We start from the raw sequence: 10,315 nt of genomic DNA, 5'->3' as shown, positions 1-10,315 counted from the left end.
AAGTTTTTTTTAAGACCTAATTATAACTATCAATCCTTTTTAAATATAACGGTTACGAAAGCACTAACACTTTACTGACAGTGCAAAGCCATGAAATACACTGAGAGAGAAAAAAAAGTTTGCATTTCTTTTCTAAGAAGGCAGGGGGCACCAGAGACTTTCATGTGAACACAAGATATTTGCAGCTGGATTTTAATGGGTTAACTTTCATCTATTTGGTAAGTTTAGGGCATAATCCTTGTTGATCATAAGTCTTATGCGTTGCTACAGTATACCATTAAAGTAATATAGCATATTAAGTATATAGCAGTGCAAGTATGTTTTGATTCTAATAATGACTTTCTTCATGTAATAGGCTTAAATGAAGATGGATTCTTTTAGCATATCGCATCTTCAACGACTCCATAAACCATGCCAAGGCAAGTTTAATTAAAATGAAATAAGCTATAGATAATTTACAAAGGAAATTCAATCTGAAACCACACCGTGTCCTGAAACAGAGGAAAGCTGCATATCTGTTTATCGTCCTGTTCTGTTTAGTTAATTAAACGCGTAAAAGGAACTTGTCCAGCTGTGCGGCTGCAAAACAACATGGAATTAGTAAATACTTCATTATTACTGTCAAAGACCATTACCTCGAATGAGCAGCTGGAATCGATTTGGATTGGGATAAAATGGAAAGTCAGGTGTCAGCTACATTATCTTAGCTTTTTAGACCAGTGAAGGTAAATCTAGCAGCTGGATAGTTTAAATAAATTTTATATGTACATGTATTTGTAATGACACTGTAAATGTTCGCAAGTGGTACTTCATTTATAGCCAGAGAGCAAATAGTTACTCTTTGTGTACTGTAGCACTGCAAGCACCGTTATTATATAAGGACACCTCGGTTAGGTTGTGTCTCGCCTCAAAACAGTACAGTACACCTGTATACAGTGCAAAGTTCATTTGATAAAAATAGTAGAACTAGAAAGAATGCTTTATCCTTGAGATAGCTACCTCTCAGAAATACTTTATCATTTAGGTCTTTATGGTAAGGTAGATAAGACACCAATTATTCCAGACTAAAACACATGACACCAATCAGCTATAAAAATTAAAATAATAACATTAAACCACTACACACAAGGTTTTTTTTTGTGCTCAATCGTGTTGGTACAGTATATGGGGAGTTTGGATCATGCAGTGGTTTTCGGTGGGATTGTGTGTGTGTGTGTGTATACACACACACACACATTGGTCAGCCATAAGATTTAAATCTATCTTTGCCTGCTAGTTCTGCTATGCACATGGATGTATTGCAGTCCTAAAGGTAATTAAGCAACAACAGAAAAAGACGGTTAAGCTACAGTATGTTGGAAGTGGTTTTCCTTGTTGAGGTTCCAAAAGTGGCAAGTCAGAAACAACAAGCATTCTTTGTCCAGATTACAGACATTACTTTATTGCTGTTATCATGTGAAAGTTAATCTGGGTTTGGTTGTAGATCAAGGAGATCCACTGGAACATGGACACTTATCTGTCGGGATTTATTTTTTATTTATTTATTTTTTTAAAGGTAAAGTACAGGTTAATTAGTTTTATTTTTAGTTTATATTCTGTATTAATTATTTTTATGTATTTATTTTTTGGGGCTGTGGAACGAATAATTTGAGTTTTCATTATTTCTTATGGGAAAAAGAGATAATTTCTTTTTGAGGATATAATATTGACTGAGTATGTTGTGAAAGAGCACAGACTTTATTAGAAACTGATTTAGGATTTACTGTACATGATGGCATCTTAAGACTGTAATTTGACAAAACTACAGAGATGCACAGTGGCTTAGTGGTTATTAGCACAGTCGCCTTGCATCTCCAGGGTCTGGGTTCGATTTGTGTCTCGTGGTCTGTGTGCAAGGAGTTTGCATGGAATCCCAGTGCATGCGGGGTACACCAGTTTCCTCCCACAGTCCAAAGACATGCAGATTAGGCTAATTGGTGTTCCCAAATTGCCCAACCCTGTGTAAAGAATAAAGCAGTAGATAAAATTACAACAGTTTTGGATACTGCTGTATAAAGCTTTTTAAAGACTACATCAGTGCCAATTTTGTACGATTTTTTTAAAACATTTTTTGGGGTACTCATTAGTATTGATACTGCAGCCAAAATTACAAACCTACTTACTATTTAAGGTTGTCAGGGAAACTTTTCATTTAGCTCTGTTCTTCCAGTTTGCAGCTGCTGTCTGTGTTGCTAGGAGTTAAACATAAAACTGAGTTTGTTAACCTGGCTTGTAAGAGGAAATTAAATGTGTGCGAGTGTGTCACAGTGAATGTGTGTCACTTTGCAGATCTTAAGTGCACTCTGACACTTGTTTTCTCTGTACGCTTGTTTTCCTGCCTCATGCTCCCTTACTGTATACCTCTCAAAGAACCTTGCACTCGTGTTTAATGACCACTCTTCCTGATACTCTGTTTAGCTGCCCACATATCTCCATTAAAGATACTATTTAAACCCTATACGGTTTAATCAGATTAATCAGTTTGCAGTTTGCTTTGATCTTTAATCATGAAATGCATCCAGCCTACATGGATGTTGGTGGCACAACATTTATTTTAAGTACGAGTAAATTAGCATGGTGTCAGTATCAGTTTATCCATACAGAATGCTGCGTGTAAAGAATAGTGTAAATGCTCTTCAGTCATGGTGGCACAGCAGGAAGTGTCACAGTATCAAGGTTGCACAGCAAGTGTTACAGCCTCATAGCTCCAGGATCCCTGATGTGTTCCTTATTGTAGGTTATTGTGGCCATGTGGGATCTCCCAGTTTCCTCCCACCTCCTAAAATATTATGGAAAAAAAAAGATTTTTGAACGCAAATTTTCCCTAGATCTAAATATATCTGTGTACGTTGCCTTCCAATGCACCAGCATCCCATCCAGGGTTTATTCCCACTGCATAACCAGTGTTTCCAGGATAGACTTTAGGCTCCACAAGGTAAATGAATGAATGAATGCTCTTCAGTACTGGTTTTTGTATCTTGGGTTTCTCTCTCTATTTGAACAGTCTACAGTATACCATCATATCTTAATGCATTTTTCCCTGTTACTAAACATTGCCTAACCAGCTGATTTAATTAGCCGCAGCTAATAAGTAGCAACATCAGCACATCATTGCTCATGTCCTAGGTCGTATATTAGTAAAAAAAAAAAAGCTTTGCATTATTACTTGTTACTGAAGTTATTATACATTACAGAATCACAAATGAAATACTACCCCCCCCCCCACACACAAAATATCTCCCCCTAAATTCTCTTCTTTGTTATTTTCTGCTGTGCCTGCTTTTATTCTTGTCCCCCATTCATTTTCCCAACTTGGTTAGGGAGAATGTGCACGTTTGCACTTTCTGATCTTACTTTCAAATGATCAATTGAAATCTGTCATTTTTGGCACCTCAGACTCCCAGCGTCATTAAAACCATGAAACAAACAAACAAAAAAAAAAAAAACAACTACACACCATTTTCATGGGGAAGAATAAATCAGTGGTCCCTGGACATGCACATGTAAATGGGTGTTTAAATTAACTTTATGCTGCAAAAGAAACTCTATGCCATTACCTTTTATTAAATCAAATTTCATATATGATTGATCTTGTACGGGGTTAATGCATAGCAATATACACCAAACAGTGATTCAACAAGCATGGGGAGAACCTCAATGCACATAGATCATGCACAAGGCCACAATGCTAACCATTAAGCCAATGTGCCACCCATGACATATATACTTCATATTTAAATACAGTAGTTGTCTGATCCCAGTGGGCATGCAAGTCTTTTATAGAAGTTCTTTAAGGTCTTTCTAAGAGTTGTTCTTGTATGGGTAATGCCGTGCAATATACACCAAACTGCCATACCGTAAACACCACGTAACATTACCACATTAATAATGATTATGAATGACCGTATATATCAGTAAACTGGTGACAGGATTCAATGCATCCAAGGCTCATTCATGCCCTCATGGACCAAAGACTAGTTCGTCCAGTCTGATCCCATAGAAAAGCCAATGCACCACAAATCACAAGAAAGTCAGTGATAGAAAGGTACCAGAACAACCAGTGTAACTTAGCCCATCATGCACAGGTCTTAGCAGACAAAGAACCCAAGGCCACTAACCTGGCCAAACTCGCCAGATCCCAACCTGTTTGACAACCAGACAAATAAGTCTGATCTTGTGGCCCCACAATGCAACCCACACCAACAGAATCTGGGTAACCCATTGGCAATATTTATTTAAAAATATGCTTATTGTTGACATTTACTAATAATCTAAACATTTAATATACAATTTTTTATATATTTTGGACACCACTTTTTACTTAAGATGCTAAGTAAAATATTCAATGTGATTTATAGGCATATACCGTAGGCATATACACTGATGAGCTATAACAAACACCACATACTGTAATTTTAACACATTAACATTGATTAATAATCTTATACGAGTGCGTTGTTGACAGGATCACAGGCATCCAAGCCTCATCAGTGCCTGAACACCCAGTACACCACTAACTGCTCCACACAGGCCCAAGACTGCCAACTTGGCCTCCAAACTCTCTGGACACATAGGATGCAGTGGACAACCAAGTCCTTTCCACGGAGGACCCACCCAGCAACCCACAGCCCCCAAAAGATCCACTGCTAATGTCCCAGTGCCAGACACCAAAGTAGATTTGTAGGTGCATGAACCCAGCTGTTCAGGGGGCACAGCAGGAACTTGGTCAGTCCTGGTTAGAATGTTTTGTGTTTTAAGGTTAAGGGTGATTGGGGTACACTGCTGACTGAGATAGGCCAGATTGGGCAGATATCGGTGCTCTGATTCACGGGCCTGCATTAAAAAGGATGCCATGGCAAACGGAACCACTGGTTTTCACATACTGATTTATCTAATCTTCCTTAAAATATACTGTATATTAGTAGATAGTTAATGCCATGGTCGTCATATCAAGTCCCATGACCTGAGATCTAGAACCAGACCACTCTTCAAAGTTATCAATTCAAAGTCAATTGAGCCCACCCAATTGCTGAGTATACAGACTATGACAAATGTTTGCATCTCCTAGCACACTATTTTGGGCACCAGTTTTTACTTGAGACACTAAGATATAGCCAAGGTTAGCCTCTGCACAAGTATGGTCATGGAAAGGATAATTGTGTGCATACTGTAGATACAGGAATATAGTAAAGAATGATCAGTTTTAAACATAATTTTAAAAGATATTTAATTTGTGTGTTGTGTATGTTTAAAACAAGCAGTCTCTTGGAATAGATATTTTTTGTTTGTTTTTGGCATTGACCTCCTGGTTGGTCACATGGCTCTGGGGAATAGGAAAAGATTGGTGGCCAGAAGCAAGATAAGCACAAGCAAATAAGTTTCAGCCTCTGCTGTAGAAAAGGGGAGCAAGTGGTCTCATGCTGCTTAAGAGCTCAGCTTGAAATATCAAGCCCTTTTTTAATCTTTCTATCTATCTATCTATAATATATATAATATAAATAATATATATAATATTCCAAGCAAAAATGCCGAACATTCCTCCACTCTTAAACCCTCATGGGAATGGGATGCTAACATGAGACTTAACATGTAGTCACCTTGAAAAGCACCTGGTTTCTTTCGCTTAACATATAACACTTTTGATAGGTTTGGCACAAGACGGAAAAGACACCTTGCCCAGAAAAAATGCCTGGCACAGAAAAGTCTTTTTATATTTTCTTTTGTATAAAAGACATGTAAAAAATGTTTTTATTAAAGACTTTTATGTTACCCAAGTTGTGGTCTCCATTGGTTTAATTATGTCTTTATCTAGACACTGTGTTTTATCTTTTTTAGTTCAAAGGGAGGTTGTGGAATTGCAAGTAAGGCTATATGTGCCATATATTTGTCATTTTCTGTTTTGATATGAAAACTGTGAAACAACTGACACTCTCAGTTATGGCTTTTTAATATGAGATCCTAAAGTTGTAATATTTATATAAAAGGAATGTTACTTAACTTTGGAAATACATATAATGCAATTAAGCCTGTAGAGGTAATGCCTTTATTAAAGTGCCCCAATTATGCCATTTTAAAGGTTGCTAATATTGCTTAATGAGTCTCTTAAAACAGGTTTACATGTATGCAAGGTCAAAAAACACTTTAGTTTTCTCCAAAAATAGATTTCATTTTACCCCATTCCTAAATGATTCGTAAACGACTCGTGTGAAGCAGTTGGAAGATTCAGTCTGTCTAAACCCCTCCTTTCCGTGAGCCCTCACTGCTGTGATTGGTCAGATGGTGCAGTGATTTATGACTGGTCAACCGCTACAGCGTGTGTCGGAAAAATAAACGGCCATAACCATAACTGAACGACGGCGCGGAAGATCCGTCAATACATAGAAAAGCTGGCGTCGGTTTTACCGTGTAATGACCAGCTAATTTTATATGAACTGTGGCTACGAAAATCGGGAGGTCTTTTATCTTTGTGTCGGTGTTGCGTCAAAAGGTCGGAGAGCAAAAAGGATAAACACAAACAATTAGATAAAGCAAATGTGTTTTATACAAAACTAAATAAAGTAAATGAAAAAGGTGCACAACAACCAAAGATATAAACAATATTTACAAACTACATATAATAAACTGTATGTGTGCATGAACGTGAGCGAGTGGAAAATGTCCGTATTTATTGTATGTGTGTTAGAGGAGTATACCAGGGTTAATGAAGTCCAAGAGGCCGATGACGGAGGGTGAGAAGTCCGGGGAATATGTCCAGTCAAAGATAATCCGGTTTAAAAGAAAATGATCCACAGCAATCTCTCCTTCTCACGTCCAAACAAATAACGGCAGCGCTGGTCCACCATTACTACTTATGCATTTTCCCGTGGACTTACACAACGCGCGCACGTGTGCGTGCGTGCATGTGTGTGTGATGCGCGAAGTGCGCATGCTCCGTGCCCTTACTCTTCTGCTTTTTTCCTCTCGGGGCTTGCCGTAGATAGGCATGCGCACTTCGCGAGTGTTAGAGTTCAGTTTTGGTAAATGGTGGAGAATAAACAGTTAAAAAGGATTTCGTGTGCTCTCGTTTTTTATAGTTTTTTTTATATTACAAAGTGTTTAAGCGAACCCAAGGATGCTCGGTCACATTAACAAGAGTGTGGTTATGTTAATTGTAAGATGGCGGGCAAGTTGTTTGTGACGTAGAACGTGGGCGGGCAAGTTGCAAATATGTTACGGAGTGATGTGGATCTGTAACAGAGTAAAAATGGATTTGCTAACGACTCTACAAAAACATTTATCATGCACTGTCAGCATCACAGATAGTGCAGATAGTTTATGTTCATATACTGCTACATGACACACTGCATGAAAGAAAATATTTAAAAAAGCATAATAGTGCCACTTTAATCACTTTCTAGGTAGTGTTAATCTATTGCAAAATAATAATAATAATAAAACAGAAATGCATCAAGCATCTTTATAATGACCATGTCATTTTATACAGTGCATCTGGAAAGTATTCACAGCGCATCACTTTTTCCCCATTTTGTTATGTCACAGCTTTATTCTAAAATTGATTAAATTCATTTAAAAAAATTCAAAAAAATTCTCAAATTCAAAAAAATTGAGAAAGCACATGTACATAAGTATTCACAGCCTTTGCAAAATTGAGCTCAGGCGCATCCTGTTTCCCCTGATCATCCTTGAGATGTTTCTGCAGCTTAATTGGAGTCCACGGTAAATTCAGTTGATTGGACTTGATTTAGAAAGTCACACACCTGTCTATATAAGGTCCCACAGTTGACAATTCATGTCAGAGCACAAACAGAGCATGATGTCAAAGGAATTTGTAAGTGGAAGAAGTTTGAAACGACCAGGACTCATCCTAGAGTTGGCCAGCCATCTAAACTGAGAGATTGGGGAAGAAGAGCATTAGTCAGGGAGGTGATCAGGAAACCGATGGTCACTCTGCCAGAGCTCCAGAGGTCCTTTGTGGAGAGAGGAGAACCTTTCAGAAAGACAACCAATTCTGCAGCAATCCACCAATCAGGCCTATATGGTAGAGTGGCCAGAGAGTCTCATCAGACCTGAGAATTTTGAGTCCTTCAGGTGCCTTTTCCAAACTCCATGTACTGTATCTTTTTACTAAAGAGGGAGAGATCTACTTACGGATGATGGAGGCCACTGTGCTCATTGGGACCTTCAAAGCAGCAGAAATTTTTCTGTAACCTTTTCCAGATTTGTGCCTCGAGACGATCCTGTCTTGGAGGCCTACAGACAATTTCTTTGACTTCATGCTTGGTTTGTTTCATGCTCTGACATGAACTGTCAACTGTGGGACCTTATATAGACAGGTGTGTGCCTTTCCAAATCATGTCCAATTAACTGAATTTACCACAGGTGGACTCCAATTAAGCTGCAGAAACATCTCAAAGATGATCAGGGGAAACAGGATGCGCCTGAGCTCAATTCTGAGCTCCTTCATGGCAAAAGCTGTGAATACTTATGTACATGTTTTTTCTCATTTTTAAATTTTTTTAATACATTTGCAAAAATCTTAAGTAAACTTGTGTTTTGTGTAGAATTCTTAAGAAAAAAATGAATTTAATCCATTTTAGAACAAGGCTGTGACATAACAAAATGTAGAAAAAGTGATGCACTGTATATACTGTACACAGAGATTGGTAAATGGATTTATATATACAGTGTGTATATACTGTATATCCATTCATTTAGGAACCTCTGTAGTTCAACTTGGGACTGTAAAGGCCAGTGGTGACCATTTTATTTATTCACATTTGTTCAACCGTGGTAGAACCTCCGGTCAACATTTACACAAAGAACAAATTGGAAACGCCTATTAGCCTAACCTGAATGTCTTTGAACAGTGGAAGAAAATTCACCAAGCACAGGAAGACCCCATGCACATAGACCCAAGGTGGAACTCGAATCCAGGACATGGAAGTGCAAGGCCATACATACGTTTCATATTTAAATAGTTGTCTGATCCCAGTGGGCATGTAGGTCTTTTGTAGAAGGTCTTTAAAACTCAAGCCTTCCTAAGAGTTGTTCTGCTCATCTTCTGGATGACTTTTGTATAAGGACTTTAGGAAATTAGTCATAAAGTTTTCTGCAGTGATGACATTTTTTTATTTATTGATGGGTCATGAACATAGCCTTAGGAGCTCCCTAGTCCTGAAAATGTCCTGCAGTTGTAACTGTTTCCCCTGTGCCATTGTCTACATGATACCCATTCAATGTAATCTTATGCTGATCTATCACTTTAATGTGAATCTAGGAATTAAAATGAAATGTAATTATATACAATCCTTCTATCATGAAATCAACTTCTTTTTATAATAAGGTAAGACAAAGGAAAGATGAATCCTATAAATCAAAACACGCTAGAGCTTGCCTATACACATCCCTCTACGCCTTCCGATGCTCATATGGTCCTAAGAAACACACAATTTTATGTGGTTGTAAATAATGTATGAGATGCAGTGAAGGGATCTTCATCCTTTATATAGTTGTAATGGGAAGTATACAAAAAACAAGGTACTACTATATCTTCATAATGTTCTTGAGGGTGGGTAGAAAATAGCTTGCCTATGGGCTAAGATTTGTGTTTGTAATATAGGTGTGTTTTTGTGTGTGTTGCTATTGGTGTTTTTACTGCCTTTTTATCCTCCAACAGAGAATATTCACTTTTACACACCATATGAATGCCATGTCATAAGGTGATAGAAACAATCTTCATGGTCAGATGCTTTATTTTAAGCCACAGTTATAATATTTTATCAAGTCCTATTTTCAAGGATGTTCCGGATTTTAGAGGTTTTGTTCGGGAATCTGTACATGGCAACAACCCTATAGCATTTAAAGGAAATTATTGAGATTTGCTGCATCCAGGATGAAAAGCCATGACCATGTTTGACATCCAACATCTTGATTAAATATAGCGCAGAAATTTATATCATTTTTCAGGATGTCTGATAATTATCACATTAAACTCACACCACAGACTTCACCGTAGCCCAGTAATGCTGCTTCCTGTAAGACTCTCTCTGTCTCTCTGCTCAGTATCTGTTCTTTTCTTTCTCCTCCTCATTTTTTCTACTGCTTTTGAAAGCTTATCATCCTATCTGCTCTGTGGCTATGAAAAACTAGAGTTACTGTGATGAGAATGTATACTTTAATGAGAATTTGTGCTCATCTAAGATAGCTGATTCAATTATTACACTGGCATACAGACTTCTATTTACTGACCTAAGACAATAAGAAAGATTCATGATTT

At 37.7% G+C, this 10,315-nt stretch overlaps 1 protein-coding gene across 2 annotated transcripts in view; it reads left to right on the top strand.

The window, feature by feature from the left end:
- mtss1lb (MTSS I-BAR domain containing 2b) overlaps nt 1-5,491 on the top strand; it is an 84,181-nt gene extending 78,690 nt beyond the window's left edge. Inside the window, exon 15 of one of the 2 annotated variants that reach the window (XR_008357759.1) lies at nt 4,505-5,491. The gene's annotated coding sequence lies outside the window, so the exon portion shown is untranslated. Of the gene's footprint in view, nt 1-355; nt 374-4,504 lie in introns of those variants that run through there. The other variant, XR_008357760.1, reaches the window with a different exon arrangement.
- Nucleotides 5,492-10,315: the final 4,824 nt, after the last annotated feature.

Source organism: Clarias gariepinus, chromosome 3 (assembly GCF_024256425.1).
Source record: "Clarias gariepinus isolate MV-2021 ecotype Netherlands chromosome 3, CGAR_prim_01v2, whole genome shotgun sequence".
In the NCBI taxonomy this organism is placed as follows: Eukaryota; Metazoa; Chordata; class Actinopteri; order Siluriformes; family Clariidae; genus Clarias; species Clarias gariepinus.
This window is presented reverse-complemented; position numbering and strand designations above follow the sequence as displayed.